The 20,572-nt window shown below is 48.0% G+C and overlaps 1 long non-coding RNA gene across 1 annotated transcript in view; it reads left to right on the forward strand.

Moving 5' to 3' along the window:
• Positions 1-651: 651 nt before the first annotated feature.
• Positions 652-20,572, forward strand: part of LOC138725659 (uncharacterized) — a 70,927-nt gene continuing 51,006 nt past the window's right edge. Inside the window, exon 1 of the long non-coding RNA XR_011338285.1 lies at positions 652-748. This is a non-coding gene — a long non-coding RNA (uncharacterized lncRNA). The remainder of the gene's footprint in view (positions 749-20,572) is intronic.

Consider the following 20,572-nt stretch of genomic DNA (forward strand, 5'->3'; position numbering starts at 1 on the left):
GTGAATAGCTCAGAAGGGAGGTGAGTAGCTCAGATGAGAAGTGAATAGCTCAGAGGGAGGTGAGTTACTGGTAGGACTGGGGAAGGGGCTAAGGGGCAGTGGGGGGGCCGGGGATCGAAGATGTCGGGAAAGGAGGCAAGTGGCAGCCGAATAAGCAAGCTCAGCAACTTGCTTAGGAGGGAGGCGAATAGCTCAGAAGGGAGGTGAGTTACTGGTGGGACTGGGGAAGGGGGCTGGCGGTGGAGTGGGCCATGGGGGGCACGGAATAGAAGCTGTCGGGGAAGGAGGCGAGTGGCACCCGAACAAGCAAGCCCAGCGACCTGCTCAGAAGCGAGGGGGGTGCAGAGGGCAGCCCCCCGGGGGAGGGCAGGGGGTGCTGGTTTGGTGCCCCCCCCCCCCCCAAACCCCGGTGCCGTCCGGGTCTCCCGGTGGTGTGAGCGTCGTCACATGAAAGTCCCCTTTAAGTTTCCATCGAGAGAAGCCCGCGGGTGTCACATGATGGACATGATATAATGAAACAACATCGTGGGGAGGGAAGCATTGGGGGAGCCCGGGGCGGCTGGGAGGTGGCGGGGCAGCTCTGCCCCCCCCCCCCCCCCCCTTTTTCTCCTCCTCCCCATCCTGCCCTGCCCCGTCCCGCCCAGCCCCGCGCCTGCACCTGTCTCAGCGCCCCAAAGCTGGGGCTGCGGGGCGGGGAGGAAGAGGAGGAGAAGCAGCAGCAGCAGCAGCTCCGAGCAGCCTGTCGGAGGTGAGAGTTACCGGCGGGACCGGTGCGATGCGCGCTGCAGGGTGTTTTATTTTTTGGGGGGGGGGTGGGATAGAGGAGGAAAAGAAAATGAGGGGGGCGTGGGGGGGAGGCGGGGGTGCGATGCCACGCGATGCAATGGATGGGGTGGGAGGGGAGCACCCCCCCGGGTGTCCCCGCGGAGCAGCGGGGTGTGTGCGCGCCCTCCCGCCCTCCATGTCCGCATTCCAGCTCATGTTGCGCAGATAAAATTCAAAGTTGAGGTAAACACAAGCGGCGCGGGGGGGGGGGGGGTGGTAGGAAAAAAAAAAGGGGAGTCGGGGGGAAGCGAGGAGGGAAGCTTGGTTCGCTCCATCCCGGCTCCCACCGCCTCCCCTTCTTCTTTCCCTCCCTCGCTTGCTTCCTCGCATCCCACCCGTGGATGCGCCCCCCGCACCTGGATGCAAAGCGAGGAGCAACCCCCCCCACCCCCCCCACCCCGGCCGGCAGCTTCGCTCTTTGCTGGCGGGGAGGGAGAAGCCACCGTGGGAAGAAGGAAAACCCGCTATGTCCCTCCTCCCCCACCTTCTTCTCATCCCAACACCCACTCGTAGGACACGGCAAGTGGGGCGTCTTGGTGGGGGGGGCACCCAGGTATCGCGACATGGAGGGGGGCGACATAGGGGATGGAGCCGAGAGACAGCGGAGCTGGGCTGGGGGGGGTGTGTGTGTAAGGATTTGACTGCGCCGTCTTTAATTCCTCGCTGCGTGCATATCCCGAATGGAGCAAAAATAACAACACCCCCCCCCAATAAATACTGGGGGGGGGGGCAGCTCCGCATTTGCAAGTGCGTATGGAGAAAACAAGATGCGGGAGGAGGGGGGGTGTGATGGGGGGAAGGCTGGGCTTTGCTCGCCAGCCCCGCTCCGTGACACGGGCGCTGCTGGGTATATTTAGACCTTACCCCCCCCCCCCCCCCTACTTAAAATCCCCCCCCCTCCTCTTTCTTTCCCCTCGCCAAGCCCAAGCACGGCCGCTCGCTGGGTGGGGAGGCGGCCCTACAGGTGGGTGAGTGAGAGCAGAGAAGCGGGTGCTTTGGTGGGAACGGCGGAACGGGACATCCCTCCCTTCTCCATCCCTCCATCCATCCCTCAGAGATGCTTTTTTTTTGGGGGGGGGGGGGCGCGAGCCCCGCGTGGCGCAACTTGCGCGGGAGGCGCGCGCGCGAAACCCGACCTCCTCTTTCCACACCCCACCCCCCCCCCCCCCCCACCTTCCCCTTATTCGACGCGCGCGCGCGCAGCGGCCCCCCCGCCTGGCGCCTCCTCAGCACTGCAGCAGGCGAGGCGGCGGGACGGCGTTGGCCACGCCCACCGCGCCCCGCTGGGCCAATCGCTGCGCTCCTAGCAACCCCCCCCCCCCCTTCTCCCCCCCCACCCCAATCGCTCGTTCCTCCCCCCCCCCCAAGCCTTTTCCCCGCAGCCCGCCCGCCCTTGGCAGCGCGCGCGCGCCCGCCCACCCGCCTGTTTGTTATGGCCGGGGCCACGTGCCGGCGGCTCGCGCGGTCACGCGGCCTCGCCTCGCGCCGCCTCGGCCCGGGGAGAGGGCGGAGAGGGCGGGGGAGGGCTGGCAAGGGAGCGGGGTGCAGAACCAGGGAGTGAGACACCCCCCCCCCCCCGCTTCCAGAACCAGGGGGCTGGGAATGGGCACATCGTGGAGCTGTGGCAAGGGCTGAGCCCCTAAAATGAGGGGAGCCTCTCGCGGTGAGGCTGGGGCCAGGCACATCAGGGGGGCGCTGACAGGGAGTGGGACCCCCCCCCCCAGCTCGAGGAGAGGTGGTCAGGGACCTTCTCGCTGCGAGGCTGAAGCAGGGACTGTCGTGGGGCTCTGGCAGGGACGTGGTCAAGACCCTGTTGTCGTGGTGCAAAGGGTGGGGGCATTGAGGCTGGGAGTGGGCACATTGCGGAGCTCTGCGAGCCCGAGAGAAGGTGGTTCGGACCTTCTCGTGGTGCAAGGATGGCAGCAGCAGGGCTGGGAATCGATGCATCGTGGAGCTCTGTGAGCCCAAGAGGAGGTGGTTAGGACCTTCTTGTCATGGTGCAAGGATGGCAGCAGCAGGGCTGGGAATTGATGCATCGTGGAGCTCTGTGAGCCCAAGAGGAGGTGGTTAGGACCTTCTCGTTGTGGTGCAAGGATGGCAGGAGCGGGGCTGGGAATGGGCACGTCGTGGAGCTCTTGCAGGGGCTGGACCCCCAGAATGAGGGGGGCTGGTCAGGAGCCTCGCTGTGAGGCTGGAACCAGGCACATCAGGGGGCCTCTGGCAGGGATGGGGTCACCAGCTTCAGTGAGTGGGACCCCCCAGCTCAAGAAGAGGTGGTTAGGACCTTCTGGCTGCGAGGCTGAAGCAGGGATTATCATGGGCCCTCTGGCAGGGACCTCCAGACCAAGAGGATGTGGTCAAGACCCTGTTGTCGTGGTGCAAGGGTGGGGGCATTGAGGCTGGGAGTGGGCACATTGTGAAGCTCTGTGAGCCCAAGAGAAGGTGGTTCGGACCTTCTCATTGTGGTGCAAGGATGGCAGCAGCAGGGCTGGGAATCGATGCATCGTGGAGCTCTGCAAGCCCAAGAGGAGGTGGTTAGGACCTTCTTGTCATGGTGCAAGGATGGCAGGAGCGGGGCTGGGAATGGACACGTCGTGGAGCTCTTGCAGGGGCTGGACCCCCAGAGTGAGGGTGTGTGGTCTGGAGCCTCTTGTTTGTGAGGCTGGGACCAGGCACATCAGGGGGCCTCTGACGGGGATGAGGCCACCAGCCTGAGGATGTGGGACCCCCAGCTTGAGGAGGGGTGGTCAGGACCTTCTATCGTGGACTGTCACGGAGCTCTGGCAGAGAGCTTCAGCCTAAGAGGAGATGTTCAGGACTCTCTCGTCATGGTGCCAGGGTGGTGGCATTGAGCCAGGAATGGGCACATCGTGGAGCTCTACGAGCCCCAGAGGAGGTGGTCAGGACCTTCTCGTCGTGGTGCAAGAGTTGTGGCGGTGGGGCTGGAAATGGGTGCATAGTGGGGCTCTGGCAGAGACTGGACCTTCAGACCAAGAAAAGGTGGTCAGGAGCCTCTCTTTGTGAGGCTGAAGCAGGGACTGTCACAGAACTCTGGCAGAGAATTGCAGCATAAGAGGAGGTATTCAGAACCCTCTCGTTATGGTGCAACAGTGGTGGTAATGGGCACATCATGGGCTTCTGGCAGGGGCTGGACCCCCAGAATGAGAGAAGGTGGTCAGGACCCTCTCATTGTGTTGCAAGGGTGGCAGCAGTGATGCAGGGAGTAGAGACATCATGGAGTTCTGGCAGGGACCTCCAGCCCAAGAAGAGGTGGTCAGGACCTTCTTGTCATGGTGCAAGAGTGGTAGCAGCGGGGCTGGGAATGGGCACATGATGGGGCTCTGGCAAGGGGCTAGACCCACAGCCCAAGGAGGTGGCTGGGACCCTCTCACTACGAGGTGAGGGTGTCGTAGATCTGGGATCGGGCCCCCAACCCTCCCTGGTGGAACCCCCTAGCCTGACAGGAGGTGGCCAAGACTGTCTCACCATGGGGTGAGGGCAGTGTTAGAGCTGGGAATGGTCCTGTCATGGGGCTCTGACGTGGACTGGTCCCCCAGCCTGTGGGGAGGTGGCCAGGACCCCCTCACTGTGGAGTGAGGGCAGTGATGGGGCCGGGAATGGTCCCATCATGGGGCTGTGACAACGACTGGACGCCCAGCCTGTTGGGGAGGTGGCCGGGACCCTCTCACCATGGGGTGAGGGTGGCAGCGAGGCTGGGACCAGGCACATTGAGGGGTTCTTGCAGAGACCTCCAGCCCGAGGGGAGGTGTCTTGGACCCCGTTTTTGGAGGTTCTTGCCTACTGTGCTGCTGAAGGGAGCTGCCATTTGGGTCCTGCCCCATTGAATCTCCCGAAGGCTCTTGCCTGGCTAGCACGTCTACCTGTGACCGAGCTATGACTGCCCATCTGCGGCTAGCTCTGGCCTCTGGAGAGGGAGGTTTTTCTTTCCGGAAGAGAGTTGTTTATGCCCAGCAATTATTTTTTTTTCCCTCCTCCCTCCCTGTTATCCTTCATAAGCCACAGCGGTAGCTGCGTATCTGCCTAGCCCGGCGTTGTTAAGGCATGCCGCTTTATGTAGGTAACACAGGGAACGCTGTGAGGATTGTGTTCAGCTATCGGTCTCCTGAGCCTGAAGCCTTGAGCCTATTTATAGGTAGGTTGGGCAGTCTTTAGCGTGAAGGACTTGTGCCGCGTCCGGATCTGTGGCAAACTGAGGTATCTTAAATGATGCTGTTCTGTTTTCGGCAGTTCTTCCTTTCTGGAAATAGGATTTTATGGAAAGCTCTGGAGGAATGGTTCTGTATGAAGAAAGACTAGTCAGCTTGGAGTTGAGGAACGTAATGCCATTTTAATGTAACTTCTCGGGTAGCAGAACAAACAGTAAGAGGATACGCAGTTCTAGATCAGTGGCTTTCAGCTTGCAGGCAGTGGACCCCGGCCGTCTGCAAGCAATGTACCTGGGGTCAGTAGGAAACAAGGGAGGAAATGGCATCTGTTTTCTATAGGTTTGTGTTCATTAGACAGATTTCTGCACTGCTAAATGTTCTGGGGCTGACGAGCTGAAAAAAAAATCAAAAAAATCCGGGAGACTGCTATTCTAGATCACTGAGATATTTTGGTCTAGAAAAAGTGGAGGAGGGGAGAAAAAGCAAACTGGATCTGTGTTTTGTTGTGTATGTTCCTACTGTACTGTTCAAAATTTAAAATGCAGTATAGTTTTAAGAATTACATAACCATTAATAACATCGTGACTCTGAAATAGCCTTAAAGAGTTAAATAACAGCAGATGAATGAGAATAGGTCAGGAAGAGGAGAGATGGTTTTATAACTAATGGTGAGGACCGTGCATAGATATTTAAAATTGCTTGGGAGTTGCACTAGAAACAAATCTTCTGTTCATAGTACTAGGATTTTAATGCCCTATAAATAGACAACATGAGAAGGAGGATGGAAAGATAAGGTTCACAATTTTATGCTGGTCTAGTCCAGTAAATGGATCGGGGGCGGTTTATGCTGCTTCATGTGCTTTCACTTCTGTTCCATCGTAACTTTATCAGTGCAGGTCTTTTTGCATATGAAATTATGAGAGTTTCCAGATACTGATTGTTGTTGATGAGAAGGAAATATGGCCTTAAAATAACAAGGAGGGTGATGGCTCTGAAATGGGTGTGGGCTCCTGTGATGCTGAAAGGACTGGGGTGGTAATTGGATGTACTGGGCATACAGTGTGGAGGGCTGATGTGTTGTGTGGGTTACAGGAGTTATTTGAGATGTGTTACTTACAGAAATATGTTTATTCAGCCTGGGTAGCAGACTTGATTGGTACAGGCACATTTGCATGTCTTTGTATTTTTTTAGGGAAGAAAGAAACCTACCTTAAAATGGGAAATTAAATAGGGAGCCATTGGTTTGTTAGAGGCTTGAGAATACTGGAAGGTGCGCAGTAACAACGTGTGCCAGCGTCTCTGATTTTTTGAGTGTACATGGAATGGATGCTCCAGGAAATTGCCTTCTCTGTTTTTGTTAGTGAGATGCAGTTAACATAAAATGAGCCCTTTGGATCCCGTATCCCCTTTGTCTTTAATAAAACTAAGATAATTTCCCTTCTCGGTGGACTAGAGGAAAAAATAATTCGTTTTATAACTTAGTTCTTCTCAGTTGCTGTCAGTTCATGACGAGGCACAATTTGTGCTGTACACTGTGTTCTACAGAGCTGTTTTGGTGACAAATACAATGTATATGGAAAAAAGGGTTATGAAAAATAGGTATTGTGCCAGTTCAGTCCACTTTTTGTGTAAATAACACTGATTTAACTCTTAGAAAGGTACTCCAAGTTCCATTTTAGGGTCTAATGCTTTACCAAATTTCAGTGGCATAAAAAGTCACTATTTTACTGTTTGTAACCACTTAAAACTACTTAAAAAGCGTCTGAAAAGAAAATATCTAAACTAGTGTTTGTGTTGGTTTAGCAGTAGGAAGTAGGGAAACCTTTTTTTTTTCTGTTTTAATAAAAAGGGAAATTGTGAACTTATTTTGAAAACATGTTTGTTTGTGCTGATGGTAGCCTATTTTATGGTTAAAATTAAGAAGATCTCTTTAGGCTAGATGCTTTTTAACTGCTGTAATCGCGTGTTTACTGTATTTCTTTTCTATTTAAAAATGAAAACATGAAGTAATATTTTTTGTCCTCTCAGTTATCGTGTGGCTGGCTGTAGATGATCATGCTGTATTTGCATGCTGTTTTTTTCCCATAAAGATCTTGCTCCTGGAATTATCAGTAGTACCAGAATATGAGCTTGAAAATGCCATGACATAAAGGCTAAAAGTACTTGCAAACGTGAACACTGAAATACAGAGTTAAAAAAATAATCTCTCCCCAGCAGTTCTTCCAAGTCAGTTTGATAATTTTGGATGCCGACTCGAGGCTTTCTTAATGACTGGAGATGGAATTAACGGGGCTGCAACTGTTCATCAGGAATTTAAGCATAAATGATGCTTTTCTTCTGGTTTTGGATTTCATGAAAATGGAGTATAAAATCCAGCATCTTTCTTCAGTCCTTCGAGATACTGCATCTCAGCCAGCAGCTGTGGCATTGCTGTCTAACAGTGGGACCGGGTATTGGAGGGGTTTGTTCTATGTTTTACCGTCACCAAGGTCAGAGGTTTCACCCTTTTGTAAGTTCCTGTTCTGAACGCTTGCATTAGGTAGTGAACTTTCTTGAAGTACTTCGAGCTCTTCAAGGAATCTGCTAAATGTCCCCAGTGTCGGGCTTCTCCACAGAGGAAAGTTTGGAGAGCTCTGCAAGACTGGCATCTATATAGCAGAAATATTAATTACGGTAGTAAAGCAGTCAGGCTGAAAATGTTTAACAGGTTTTTTAAATGCAGTGATGTATCTGGCAGGACAATAAAAAAATAATAATAGTAATAATATGCTTGTAATTAATAGTTTTAATCAACACAGACATTGGAGTTCTGCTGTTGACAGTCGTTTATTTGAGGAAGGCTGTAGTATAAACATGTGGGAAGTTTTGTGGATGAGGGGAGGGGGTACTGCTCCCGAACTGGGTTTCACAGCAGGCTGAATTCCAGTGTTACTTGAGAACTGTCTCTTTTTCTTAATTATTACATTATAAAGCGTTAATGAGGCACTGCTGACGGTGAAGGGTGTTTTTTGACTCTTGCTGGGCTGGAAATTTGTTACTTAAATATAAACAAAAAGAAATTGAGAACCAAATGGTTTAAAGGGCATTCTTAACAGCGTTTGTAAGCTACGATTTTATAAACACTTCTCTGCACAGGTCGTGCTTGCACAAACAGGAGGTTCTATTAGAGAACCTAAGTTGTGCAGTTACATAAAGTGGGCAGAGTGAGTAAATACAAAGATACTGAAGCACTCGTAATATTTTTCTGTCCGATATTTCAAAATCTTACTGTCTTGCAACCAAGCCTAGGATGTGCTTACATATAGAGAATGCTGCATGTTAGTCTCCTCTTCGTAGAAGACTTGTGAAGTCGGCTTGCTGTAACAATACAGAGATTTTTTTTTTTTATTTTTATTTTTTTTGCTGTGTGTCCCCTGACAAATTTTCAGAAGCAGCACTGAGTTGCCACGGTGGGATGAGGGGAGGGAGGGAAACCTGGTAAGCATCCTGCTCTGTTATCACAAAATCTACATGCTTCTTGTGCTGATTTGCCTGGATGCCACACCGAAGTGTAACCCTTTGATTGCAGCTACTGGAGCCCAGAGTAATCCTTGTTTTTTCATAGCACTTACTAGCTCAGGTTGAACGTTGTCCGCAGAACTTCTCCTGGTACAGAGTGAGTTTGGATCTGTCTGGAAAACATACCCTGAATCTTGGCTAATTCTTTTTTGTCTGTATTGTTATTGGATATGATTTTGACAGCATTTATGTTTTCAGTAAAGTAAGATGGCTTTTGTATTTATTTAGTAACATTGTGTATGGAATACCAGAAAAATGTGCTGATTTGACTAATACCTATATTATATTCATGATACTGAATTTTAGCACAACAGTGGGAGCTACTGTAGGAGCTTCTGCAAAAATAGAGTTGTAAAATGAAGGCAGGTACTGGCTGCATAAATTACAGCGTGCAGAAGAAATAAGGTGGAATTGGACTGATGTTCAAATTTTAGCCTATTCAGGAGAAAACCAAGCATGTTCTGTTTCATGTTGTTTGCCGTTTTCTATCGATGAGGAGTTTACCAGGGGCAGGATCCCGGTCATCCAGATGACCTGTGTTTAAAGTTCAACATATCTTTGTATCGGGTAGTTGAAATTGAGGAGATTCCTTGCTGCCCAGCAAATCTCCAGGGAGGGGGAAGATGCACCGTCTTGGTTGCAGTGTTTGGCGTTTAAGGGGAGAAAGAAATAAGGAGTCATTGAGGGTGGGGGAAGGAAATAAGGAGTGATTATGGGGGGGGGGGGGGAAGAAATAAGGAGTGTTGGGGGGGGGTAGAAGGAAGGAAATAAGGAATGTTTGGGGGGGAAGGAAGGAAATAAGGAGTGTTTGGAGGGGTAAGGAAGGAAATAAAGAGTGTTTGGGGAGGAAGGAAATAGGAGTTTTTTGAGGGGGAAGAAAATATGAGGTTTTTTGGAGGGGAAGGAAATATGAGGTTTTTTTGGGGGAAAAGGAAATACGAGCTTTTTGGGGGGGGGGGAAATACGAATTTTTAGGGGGAGGCAGCGAAATACAATTTAGTGGGAAGAAATACTGTTGCCTGGATGTGTTCTGCAAACCGAAAGCTCTGTGAATGGTTTTAATTAAGGTGTGGTTGCTGTATCATCACGAGTTATGGAGTTCGGTGTTTATAGTACCTGTTCCCCTGCCGCCCACCCCCCCTTATTTAGCATAACCAGCATAACCACAGCTGTTTCTCCGTTCCCATCTGTATCTGCGGCTCTTGGGAGATGCTGATGCTCTGGTTTCTGTGAGTTCCCGGCGGTGCCCGGGATGCTGGAGCGCTCGGGATGGGCTGTTTATCCCGTGGAGAGAGAACCGAGCCCCGCGGTACCGGGCGCGGCGCCCCCTGCCGGCCGGACCCGGGAACAGCAGGGGGGAAGGATGCTCCATCCTCCCTGGGAGCTCGATTCACAGTGACTGGAAGGGACGCGCAAGGATCATCGTGTCCAGTTCCCTTCGGCTGACGGCCGGCTGGACAGGAGTCAGCAGTGTGCCGAGATGGCCAACGGCGTCTTGGCTTGTATCAGAAACAGTGGCCAGCAGGACCAGGGATGCAATTGTGCCCCTGGACTCGGCATTGATGAGGTCACACCTCGAATCCTGTGTTCAGCTTTAGGCTCCTCATTATAAGAAGGACATTGAGGGACTGGACTATGTCCAGAGAAGGGGAATGCAGCTGGCGAAGGGGCTGGAGAACAAGAGAACCTAGTATTCCACGTCCTGTGGAGGTACACATGAAGAGCAGTCTTCTTGCTTTTCATGTGAAAGGATCGCAGAATCACAGAGTAAGAAGAACAGGAGAGAAATATTGTGTCCAAAGAAGAGCAACCGAGCTAGTGAAGGGGCTGGAGAACAGGTCTTACAAGGAACAGCTGAGGGACCTGGGGTTGTCTAGCCTGGAGAAAAGGAGGCTGAGGGGAGACCTTATCACTCCCTACAACTGCCTGAAAGGAGATTGCAGCGAGGTGGGTGTTGGTCTCTTCTTCCAGGTGACAGGTGATAGGACGACAGGGAATGGCCTCAAATTATGCCAGGGAAGGTTAGATTGGACATTAGGAAAAATTTCTTCACTGAAAAGGTGGTTGACTCCCCATCCCTGGGGGTATTTAAAAGATGAGTGAATGAAGTGCTGAGGGGTATGATTTAGTAGTGTACAGGTACGGTTCGGCTTGATGATCTCAAAGGTCTTTTCCAGTCTAGTGATTCTATGTTTCTATCCCTGCATAGGACGATCCAAATGTTCTCCCCCATGTGTCTGAGTGCATTATCTAAATGCTTCTTGAGTTTTGTCAGGCTTGACACCATGACTGCTTCCCTGGGGAGCCTGTTTCAGTGCTCTGGGTAAAGAACCTTTCCTAATATCCAACCTAAACCTCCCCTGGCACATTTCCCTGCCTTTTCCTTAGGTCCTATCATTGGTCACCAAAGAGAAGAGATTAGTGCCTGCTCTTCCTCCTTCTTCCCTTGTGAGGAAGCTGTAGACTGTGATGAGGTCTCCTCTCAATCTCCTCTTCTCCAGGCTGAACAGACGAAGCGACTTCAGCTGCACCCTCATATGACGTCCCGTCTAAACTCTTAACCAACTTTGTAGCCTCCTCTAGACGCTCTCCAATAGCTTGATATCTTTATTTTATATTGCGGTGCCCAAAACTGCACACAATACTTGAGGTGGGGCTGCACCAGTGTGGAGCGGAGCCTCTCTCAACCGGCTGGCAATGCCATGCTTGATGCACCCTTCTTGGCTGCCAGGGCACGCTCTTGGCTCCTGTTCAACTTGCGGTTGACCAAAACCCCTGCACCTCATTCCACAGGGCTGCTCTCCAGCCTCTTGCTCCCCAGCCTGTACGCACATCCAGGGTTGCCATGTCTCAGGTGCAAAACCACAACACTTGCCCTTGTTAAGCTTCATGTGGTTGGCGATTGCCCAGCTCTCCAATGTGTCTTTTGGAGACACCGTCTTTCTCTAGAGCTTCTCTTCAAGCCAGATTGTCTGATTCCTCCTGCTCCCTTCTTAGCTCTGTCCATGGGCATCTGTAGTTCTTTGTATAAACTAAAAGCAAATCGCTGGATCCGGCATTACGGGACCTGCTGCTTCTCCAGAGATTACTGTCGTGGGACCACAACTAATTCTAGTAGCTTCGACAGACAATTGTTTGCCTTTCCCATAGAAAAAGAAAATGCTGCAGCTTTAATTTCTGGATTGTTAGACTTGTCAGTTTTGAATAATACCCATAAAACAATATTAACCTGGAAATCACCATTTTAAATGTAAAATACCCTTTGCATTTTTATAGTGTTTACAGAATATGGGACAGGAATGAGTTTGGACCACCTTAATATATGTGGTTTCACTAACGCTGAATGTATCTGCTGTGTTGATAAGCCTGTAGCACAGCACAACTGTTTGGGTGTTTTATAGGTGTTTGGTTTGTTGTTCGGGTTTTTTTGGGGTGGTTTTGGTTGTTTTTTTTTTTGTGGCTTAGGAAAAAGCTTCAGTTTTACTTTTCAAGAAACTGCAGTTTTTATGTTATTGGCGTTGAGGTTAAAGGGAGTTAACATGGCAGAGTTTGGCAGTGGGAGTTCAGTGGGAACGTCTGTTGTCCCAGTGTTAATGGAATTGCTGACATTTGTAAGGAAGTCCTTGCTGAATCTTGGAGGGGAAAAAAAGTCAGAGGTGGTGACTGGGGAGAATTAACCATGAATTGTGAACTGAAATGTTACTTACTGAATAAAGCCGAATTAGTGGAAAGCAGTATTACCTTGGTAATGAATGTCACCTGTTAAGCAGTGATAACTTGTACTGAAGATTAAAATTGCATAACATGGGAGGGGGCAATGCTGGTAGAAATGTGTGGTAGGTTAGCCCTGGCCCTTAGAATTGTGGTGGGAGAGAGGGATCTTTGAGACCACTTCCAGTTACAGAAATACGGAAAGATAACTTCTTAGAAGGCAGCCTGGATGGCAGGATATAGTCCTTCACTGTTGCAGTATGATTCCCACAACAGATTTCATTTTAGGCTCCTCGGTCCTCTCAAAAAGCTGTTGCACTTCTTGTATTCACTGATTTGTAGAAAATCCAGGTTTCAGTTTTAGTGCAACTGTGGTTCATAGCCAGCTGACATTAGTTTGAACAAATAGGGTCCTTCTAATGTAAATGCCTCTCTTCTCTCCCTTGTTTTGCACATGCTGCATCTGCAGATAGCAGTTATGTGCATTTATAGCCCTTATTTTGTTCTAAACCAACAGTTCTTAACTTTTTTTGTGCCCTTCCCCCTCTTAACAATGTATTGCATGCTCCTGTAGTTTAAAGACCACTGGTTTAAAAAACAAGCTCTTCTAGTCTTTTCCTGTAAAGCAAACTGTGTGTTCCTGTGGGTAAAGTTGCTTTTGAGCAGGTTGATGTAAGATTATTCTCCTCGTTGCTGGATCAATTGAATATTATAAATATCATTTGTCATGTCTAATGTTATTGTGATCACAGCCTCTGTAGGATTTATCTGGTTATATTCATCACTTCCGTTGATGTTTTCCTTGGAAATTACAAAGTGCTCTTATTATCAAGAACAGGTTTGATTCTGTTCCAGATGTTGTGGGCTGATAAAGTAGTAACGTGTCTTCTGGCAGTTTCTTACAAGATCAGTTACCATGAAAAAATTGTAGTTACCTGAATTATATGAGGTCTAGTTTAGAGAACAGGTTTGTGATGTGTGTACAATTCCTAATAGGCAAGGACTGTAAATTTTTTTTTTTCTTGTTCTGCTGCTTTAGAAAAATCTTCCTGACTAGATTAAAACTGGAAGTCAGCTCTGAGACTTCCAGATACAGTCTCTTTGGTAGCTATGTCAACATTAATTGCTCCATACCTCTAATGTTACCTTATAAACTGATGTCTCTTCTGACTTGCAGAGTTTATCCTAGATAAATTGTGCTCTGCATACTTTATTTTCATATTTGATCCATAAATCTTTTTGCAAACACCTTAGCCAATGTTGTTAACTGTTTGTTGTGCTTTTTGGTAACGTGAGTAGAAATGCATTAAATTTTTGAAGGAGGTGGCTCCCTTCCTGCTCACTTTGTCTTTTATGGTTGTGCCTGCTGGCAATATCCACACAAGATTAGGTCTTAGGTTCACTGCTGTCTTGCAGGAAACAAAACTGGGGGTGAATTAAGTCCATCCTCTTCCTGCAGGTGGCATTCATGATTCCTCCGTTTTCGTCAGTTGTTTATCTGCCTTTCCTGCAGCAAAGGAGACTTTGGCTTCTCACCAAATGCCACGCTGTCTTTGCGGTTTGGTGGTTCTGGAAATTTAAAGAAAATAATTTACAAGAGAGTAGAAATTCAAGCAAGGAAGGGCAGCAGTAGGTCCTCCCCATCCTCTTTATCCATGCTGTGAGTGGTGAGCTTTACATGGTATCCTCTTCTGTTAGCACAACCAAGTTTAGTTGCGGTCAAACTCGAAGATTAGCTTTCAGTCATAGCACGTGTTTTCTGTTCTTGCTGCCCCTCACTGCCACCAGGAGCTCAGTACATCAAGATGAATGCAAAATCCCTCTTACCCTCTTAGTAGTGTATAGGGAAATCCTCCCATGGAATGTTACTATGTGGTCCATAACAGAAAGGTTTCATACCTGTTTTTTTCTATAGACCAGGGCTTGTAAGTAAATAACTTCATATCTTGTGGTTGAAGCGTGTGTTTCCCCAGTGTAGCCGCTGTATGCACTGGATGGATGGAACTTCTCAGTCTTAAAAGCAAGTATCCTGTCTTTGTAGCAGCATCTCTTGCAGAACTGACTTAGGAATGTGATTTTCTCTGCATTGTTTAAGTTTAAAATGGATGGAAATTGTAAAGATGTGGTTTTTTTCAGCTAATGGGTACTCAGTTGACCCCTCTGCTTCTACATTCTGTGCCTCTCAAGGGTTCTGTTAAATAAAATAGTATCATCTACTGATTAATTCCTCCTGTGGTTTATAAGAGCATATTTAAGTATTTCATTATGTTAACCAGTTTCGCTGATAGCTCTGGATTTATGTTGTTTGTATTTGCAGTTCTGCTGCCGAGTTCCTCATCTCCTGTGGGTAGTGATGTGGTGGGTTGAGCCTGAATGGATGCCAGGTGCCCAGCAAAGCTGCTCTCTTACTCCCCCTTCTCAGCAGGATTGAGAGAGAGAAAAAACATAAAAAGGCTCATGGGTTGAGATAAGGGCAGAGAGAAATCACTCGTCAGTTACTGTCAGGAGCAAAACAGGCTCGACTCAGAGAAATTATTTATTACCAATCAAATCAGAGTAGGATAATGAGAAATAAAACCAGTTCTTAGAAATGCCTTCTCCCCACACCTGCTTTCTTCCCAAGCTTAGCGTTTTGTCTACTTCCTCCTGCCTACTGCCACAGAGGATGGGGGATGGGGGTTGCAGTCAGTCTATCGAATACTGTCTCTGCTGCCTCTTCCTCCTCAGGGGGAGGACTCCTCACACTATTTACTTGGCTCTAGTAGGGGATCCCTCCCACAGGAAACAGTCCTCTGTGAACTTCTCTAATGTGAGTCCTTCCCACAGGCTGGTCGCTTTCATGGAGTGCATTCCTTGAGGAACAAACGAGTCCTGCCAACAAACTTGCTCTAGCATGGACTGCTCTCTTCATGGAGCCACAGGTCCTGCCAGGAGCCCGCTCCAGGACGGGCTCTCTGTGGGATCACAGCATCCTTTGGGTGTCCACCTGCTCTGGCATGGGCTCCTCCCTGGGCCACAGGTAGATAGCTGCTCCACCGTTTACCTCCGTGGGCTGCAGCAGGACAGCCTGCCTCCCCATGGTCTTCACCACAGGCTGCAGGGGAGTCTCTGCTCTAGCACCTGGAGCGCCTCCTGCCCCTCCTTCACTGGCATTGTTGTCTGCAGAGTTGTTTCTCTTGACACATTCTCTCTCCAGCTGCAGTTGCAGTGCAATTGTTTTGTTTGTTTTTTTTCTCTTCTTAAGTATGTTACCCCAGACCACCATCACTCAGTGGCTTGGCCTTGGCCAGTAGTGGGTCCCTCTTAGAGCCATTTGGTGTTGGCTCTGTCAGGCATAGTGGAAGCTTCTAGCAGCTCCTTGCAGAGGCCACCCCTATAGTGCTGCAGGCTGCAGTCCCTGAAAGAGGATTGAAGGCATAGAAGCACAGAAACCCAGGCTAGATATGATTAAAACTTGGAGGCTGTGGAGAAGAGACAGATGACCAACATGGGGAGACCAGAATAGGTGAGGTTCTCTTTTCAGCAAAGCTTAATTTAAAAATGTAAACAAAAATGTTTACTGTGTACACAAAAATCAAATCTGAGCAATTCATATACCTTTTCTAGATTTCATCTGGTTATAATTAATTTGTTCTCCTAATCATAGAATAATAGAATAACCAGGTTGTAAGAGACCCACCAGATCATTGAGTCCAACCATCCCTATCAAACACTAAACCATGCCCCCCAGCACCTCGTCCACCCGTGCCTTAAACACCTCCAGGGAAGGTGACTCAACCACCTCCCTGGGCAGCCTGTTCCAGTGACCAATGACCCTTTCCCTGGAAAATGTTTTCCTAATGTCCAGCCTAAACCTCCCCTGGCGGAGCTTGAGGCCATTCCCTCTTGTCCTGTCCCCTGTCACTTGGGAGAAGATGCCGGCTCCCTCCTCTCTACAACCTCCTTCCTGGTAGTTGTAGAGAGCAATGAGGTCTCCCCTCAGCCTCCTCTTCTCCAGGCTAAACACCCCCAGCTCTCTCAGCCGTTCCTCATAAGGCCTGTTCTCCAGCCCCTTCACCAGCTTCGTTGCTCTTCTCTTTACTCGTTCCAGAGCCTCAACATCCTTCTTGTGGTGAGGGGCCCAGAACTGAACAGAGTATTCGAGGAGCGGTCTCACCAGTGCCGAGTCCAGAGGGAGAAGAACCTCCCTCGCCCTGCTGGTCACACAGTTTCTGATCCAAGCCAAGATGCCATTGGCCTTCTTGGCCACCTGGGCACACTGGTGGCTCATGTTCAGTTGGCATTGTCATGTGCTTTTGTTAACTTTAAGAGACCTATCAATTGAATTTGATAAGGAGTTTATTATATTACCTACTTCTTGGGTGCGAAAGATAGCAGCGTTAGAAAGATAGAACGTTAGACGGTTTGCCATCCCATACGCAGCTATGTTACAAGACAGCAGTATCCAAAGCTCTCCTGTTTGCTAGCGTGTCTTCTTTCATGTTGAATTTCTGCTTGGATCTTCCATAATCCTGACTACTGACCATGTTTCCTGTTCATTTGCTTATTGCCCTTTCTTGCAAGCACTGGCGTTTGACCCGACTCTGTGAGTACAGAAGGGTTGGTGCCTTTTCTTGAAAGAACCATTGAATTGATGTAGGAATTAACTTCAGAGATGTCAAATGCCTGATGCTCTGGTGCAGAAGCTAGTTCAGGAGTAAAGCAGAAATCTGAAACTTAGATTTCATGGTAAGATATGTTGTGCTACCACTGGATTAATGTGTTAGCCCAGGGTAATGGCTTTTGAAGAGCTTGTCTTCAGATGTTTAGAAATCTGTTCTTGTGTTTTACCATAAACTAATGTGGTCCAGCAGTCATCTGGCTCACATACTGGAAATATGTTTTCCTTTTATGTGGCTCATTACCATGAATTTGTAACTATAGTTATTTTCTCGTAAAGGATTTGTTCTGCTCTTTAATTATCATTATTTGAGGCATTTAGGTTTGACTTAATACTGATGTAGAAATTCCTCCAGGACCGCAAGCTTCTAAGTAAACCTTTTAGGCCATGTGCCCATAACATTACCAGTTAGCTTATTACTTTTGCACTAGTCTAAATCAGAATCATAGAATCATAGAATGGTTTGAGTTGGAAGGGACCTTAAAGATCATCCAATTCCAGCCTTCCTGCCGTGAGCCGGGACACTTTTCGCTAGACCAGGGTGCTTAAAGCCCCATGCAGCCTGGCCTTGAACACCTCCAGGGAGAGGGCAATTAGGACTTCAGTGAGGTTGTGTTGTCCTACTGCACATGTGAATCTTAAGACTTACTTCAGATGTCAAAGTGTTGCTTATAATATGTTTGGGATTTAACTGTTAGAGGTGCTCTGACTTGATCAGTAGCAGTGGTGTGTGCTTAGACTGGTCGAATAACAAGTGAACTAGCATAGCAGATGTTATTACCGAATAATTGAGGCTCCACATAGCTTGAAGAAAAAACATGAGGAGTCATTGTCCATGCATGCTTCTTGTCACTGAGGTATTCCATTAATAGACAGTGATTGTTTCCCTTTCTTACATTGAATACATTCTCCTGTTCTCTGTAAGACATTTGTTGTTTATGTTCAGAAAATGAGAATTTCTGGTTTTCTTGAGAACGAGATGAAATTGATGCTCTTTGAAGGATCATGTTGCAGTTTAGTCCATTGTTTTATTGGTGAAGACGTCATTTTAAATAGCAGAATTTCCAGTTGGGCTGGTTTTGTTCATTATTTCTTTCGTATATGGTAAGTTTAAGGTACCTTGAGTTCCTGGTCTGTGATACTGCTGATGCTGTTTGATACTACTGCAGAATTGCTGGCAACTTCTAGTAAGAATATTGACTGGGAAACGGCTTCCTAGGATTCTAGTCTTGTAACTTGGTATAAGAAGCCTGGTGTTGGATAATCGTCGTATAATTTGTGCTTTAAAATAATCAATCGCTCTCTCAAGAACAAGATTCTTACTTCCATAGTTAGATTTAGAAGAAAGATTCTAACAATCAGAGCATCCAGAGTCTTGAAAGTCTTTGAATTGCAGCCTAGCGTTTTGAAGGGCCATTTCATATCCCCTTTTTTAATGGTAATTGTAGGTTTTGCCTTAAGCAGTTGTCTTTGCTCATGTTTATTGCTCAAATGCTTTTATGCCCAGGAATGATACCTGCTCATGCCTCTTCAGATAAGCAAACAAACCTTCTAGTTTGTGTTCACAGTATTGATTTTTCCATTCTTCTGATCATCCTAAAATGTCTGCTCTGAATACTTGACTCGAATCTGTGCTGGCTTTGCACCTTAATTTGCCTGCTGCCCACACTGCTAAACCAACATGGGACACAGTGTCCCTTAGCATCTCGTAACGTCCTCCAGAACATCTGAAGTCTGTGGTGAGTTAGCTTGCTGTGCTGGGCTTTGATGTGTAGTGCAGTTGGAAATGTTCGTCAGGGCAGAAACGTGGTTTAAGAAAGTATTCTTAATCAACTTGCTGTTGTTAGCTGCTGCTCCACAGCTGGGGCTGCATGAAATGACTGCCTAAGTCAGCCTCCATTTCCTGCCTCGGAAAATTCATGGTCCTGCTTTCATTTTGGAACTGGTGCTGTTGTTTCATTTACCAGCTGAGACCAGTGTGGAGGCTGCAGGTGCTGCTTCTCTGCTTCATTCAGCTGATTCCTGCAGTTGCACCGTTTAACGTAGACCCGATGGAGCAGAGAATAGCAAAGCAGGAGCTCGTGCAGGCAGGCATCTGTTGTTGTTGGGAGGCAGCAGGAACATGCAACCACTTTCTCCCTGTTTATACCAGTGCTGCTCTTTTGCTTTCTTCTGCTCGTGGACTGGAGGGAGTCCTTTGGCTGTTGTCACTGGTCTTGCCTGATAAATTGTAGTTCTTAATCTAAGACCACTGCTATTGATCAGACAATGCTCTTTTTCTTTTATTATATTTTTTCCTTTTAGATTTCTGGTACAGCACACCAGGTCTGTGTGTTGTGACAAGCACTGAATTCTCAGTTGAAAGCTAGAGGTTACCATCTCTTGCCATTTCTGCTACCTGAAAGTGCCTCTCATGCTTGACTGTGAATCCATCTTTCTTAAACAGGGCACACGTAATAATCAATGAAGTTTCCAGGCAGCCATAAATTTGAGTCACAATTGCTGTATTTCATAGATAATGTCACTCTGATGACCCACAGCCACTTTGTAATGGGCTAGGCTTTTTCTCCTTAATAGTTTCCAAATTAAGGAACTATTTACCTGGTGGGAATATGTATTATACTCATGCTGTGCGTGTGCTGTTCAAATTCATCCCACTTCTGTTATTCAAGTCTGTGAAGTTACTCAGCTCTTTTTGTACAGAATGCTGGTTCTCCTTTCCTGATTCAGTTTTATCATCAAACATCAACACAAGCCAGGATTACTAATGAAAAAAAACCCACCCAAACTAATCATAGAATCATGGAATTGTTTAGGTTGGAAGGGACCGTAGAGTTCATCCAGTTTCAATCCTCCTGCCATGGGCAGGGTCACCTCCCACTGGATCAGGTAGCTCAAAGCCCTGTCCAGCCTGGCCTTGAACACTGCCAGGGATGAGGCATCCACAACTCTCTGGACAACCTGTTCCAGTGCTCACCACCCTCCAAGTGAAGAATTGCTTCTTAATATCTAATCTAAACCTATCTTCTTTCAGTTTAAAGACTGATCATTTCATGCCCTTATAAAGAGCCCCTCCCCAGCTTTCCTATAGCCCCCTTCAAGTACTGGAAGGCTGCTGTAAAGTCTCTCCAGAGTTTTCTCTACTCTAGGCTCAACAACCCCAAATCTCTCAGCCTGTCATTGTATGGGAGGTGCTCCGGCTCTCTGATTGTCTTGGTGGCCTCTTGTGAACTTGCTCCCACAGTTCCGTGTCCTCCTTACCCTGGGGGTCCCAGAGCTGGATGCAGTACTCCCCAAACCTGGCTGATAAATTTATGATTCTAAGCATCTACACCCATCCATGAACAAAGACTATGAACAGTAGTATATGGAGGTATTTAGAGAAGTAGTGCAGTGTGTGGGTGGAAAAAAAATTGGGATTTTGTATGTCTTCTTTTACCAAGATTTAAAACATGTCCCAGAACGTATTGGTGGACTTCAAAAAAGGTGTTAAGGTCCAGTTCTTACTGAAGGTATTTCAGCTCACTGAGCTAATAAACTTGTTGAAGTAAACCAGAGAACGTGGAGGTTTGTAGCGAACGGTGGGAATTTCTCTCATTTAGTGGGATAAGAGCTGATATTCATATTAGAATAGGTAGAAATTGTGTGGGCT

This window comes from Phaenicophaeus curvirostris, chromosome 1 (assembly GCF_032191515.1).
Source record: "Phaenicophaeus curvirostris isolate KB17595 chromosome 1, BPBGC_Pcur_1.0, whole genome shotgun sequence".
Lineage (NCBI taxonomy): Eukaryota > Metazoa > Chordata > Aves > Cuculiformes > Cuculidae > Phaenicophaeus > Phaenicophaeus curvirostris.